Here is a 2418-nt window from a genome sequence, read left to right as displayed (position 1 = left end):
ACACTAGATCGCGTGTTTGGAGGTTGCGGGGTCAGTGGGTTACCTGAGATTGAGGCCAGGATGATTGTAGAAGTGAACGATCTAGAGGACCTCAGTTGTAAAGCAGCCATCAAAATTGAACATGCTGGACTCAGCTGCATGTATGACCATTGGGTAGTAACTTTGTTCTATAAAAAGCTGTGCAGTGTTTGCAGCAAAGTTGGTAAATGACGTGGCTGCGTTCACAGATGGCCTAGCCTCTTATGGGATAGGACAAGCCTTTGGCAAGACTGGAGTAAGAGGTGCTGGTTGAGTGGTTTGGCCAGGTCTTGCACTTGGTATGCCACAGGGATATGGTCCCTGTGGCAAGGCTTTGGGAGTGGGAGTCACATAGGAACATACCAGGATTTTGTGTCAGTTATGTGGGCAATGAAACACCATGATTGGGAGTGAAAATGAATGAGCAGTGTAGCATTACCCTTTTACATGATTAAATAACTTATTCAAAAAACAAGTGTTATACACCAGGGATAAACTGAATGGGCCAGCATTGTTTGAAACAAAATGGCCTTATATTTGGGAGGGTGAAGACTCCAATCTTCATCCAGCCATCCTGATTTAACTTTTCCCTAAATTACTTCAGGCTAATTTTGGGATGGTTGCTGCTATAATACCATGGCCTGCTACCTGTCCCATCATTGTCATATTAGACCTGAATGTAAATGTCTTTATATGTGCATTACTTCATTTTGTTGTTCTTATTAAGACATGTCCAGTATCCTTGTAAAAGACATCTATAGATGAAAAAAACCACCACCACCACCACCACCACCACCACTACTACTACTACTACTACTACTACTACTACTACTACTACTAGTATTACTATTATTATTATTATTATTATTATTATTATTATTATTATAACAACAACAATGACAACTACTACTACTTTAGTTTCAATGATCAGCCTTTTAACAGGGATTACAGTTTCACGATGTCTTAATTCACGATATGGCAATACAGCATTCATATAAAGTGCCTTTCTGCTTTTAGATTGAGTGTGTTTATGTGCCACATTTGTAGCTGTTTTGTATAAGGTTTTTTGTATGTGGCGATATGGTTGTGCTGCTAATTTCACTGACATGCGTCCTACATGATATTAAGACTAAGTTTTACCAAGAAATGATTGGTTTACAATACAGACAATAGTTTTAGTCACACTACGCCTTGTTTCAGAACATAAATTATGGCAATCATTGTCTAGCCAGCAAAAGTATGCTGGAGAACTTACATGATGTTTGGACATTAGATAAAGAAGCTCTGGCAGAAGTGAAGCCCTGAGGACATGTCTTGAGTCGTGCACAGATAGCTCAGTTGATAGAGCACTTGCCCACAAAAGGCAAAGGTCCCAGGTTTGAGTCCTTGTCCACCACAGTGTTTTAATCGGCCACGAAATTTCAAATTCATTCTGGAAACATTTCCCTAGGATAAGCTGTTCAAGCTTGTGTGCCCGGCAGAGGCCACTGGCACCCACAGGCAGAGATGGACAGGGATTGACAAAAGGCTGACGCTCAGGCAGGCAGGCAGCTGAACCACAGCCTATGCAACAGTTCTGCACTGGCTGAGTGCATGTGGGCACGGTTGGCCACACGGTTAGTGTGGGTGCAGAATGTGTGTAATGGGGCCACCTGGTGGAAAGACATACTAGCTGCACTTGTCTGTGAGTGAGATGCGGGATGGCTGCATCAGTGTGTGTGTCCTATGGGACAGCAGTGGAACAACTACCCTAGGTTGTGGCTAACACATCTTTTTCCCATGAATGCTAGTCCCATAAGGTATGCAAGTGAACTTCTGTATAATTTTGAAGGAAGGTGAAGGGGTAATGGCAGAATTGAAGTCTTGTGGGTGGGGTTGCACAGAGATAGAGGAATTGCCCACAAAACACAAAGGTTCAACGTTCGAGTCCAGGTCCAAACAACAGTTTTAACTACCCAGGAAGTTTTATTTCTGTTACTGATATACATAGTATGTTTGCAGTTAATTGTTGCACTGAAGTAGTTATTAATAATTTCATGCGATGTATGAAACAGGAAACCTCGGGTGTGGTGACAGACACATCTGCAGTGTCTCCTGTGGTTGGTTGCAGATGTATTTCCCACGACCACACAACACGTTCCCCCCCCCCCCCCCCCCCCCCCCCCAAAAAAATGACTTATTCAAATCCTGAATACTACTGCTTTATGTTGAAAACTTATACTTATTTGCTCCTGAGATTAAAAGCATACTATGTTGTTGTTATGTCATTCTCTACTAAGAATCGGTTGCTGGTACACCATTTTAACTGTTCATCACTCCCAGTAGCTATTACCAACATATGCTTTGAGGGAAGCACATGCATTCTCTTTGTTAACTTTTACCTCAATTCCCTATAAGTAG

Source organism: Schistocerca gregaria, chromosome 2, assembly GCF_023897955.1.
Source record: "Schistocerca gregaria isolate iqSchGreg1 chromosome 2, iqSchGreg1.2, whole genome shotgun sequence".
Taxonomy (NCBI): Eukaryota; Metazoa; Arthropoda; class Insecta; order Orthoptera; family Acrididae; genus Schistocerca; species Schistocerca gregaria.
Note: the sequence above shows the minus strand (reverse complement) of the source record.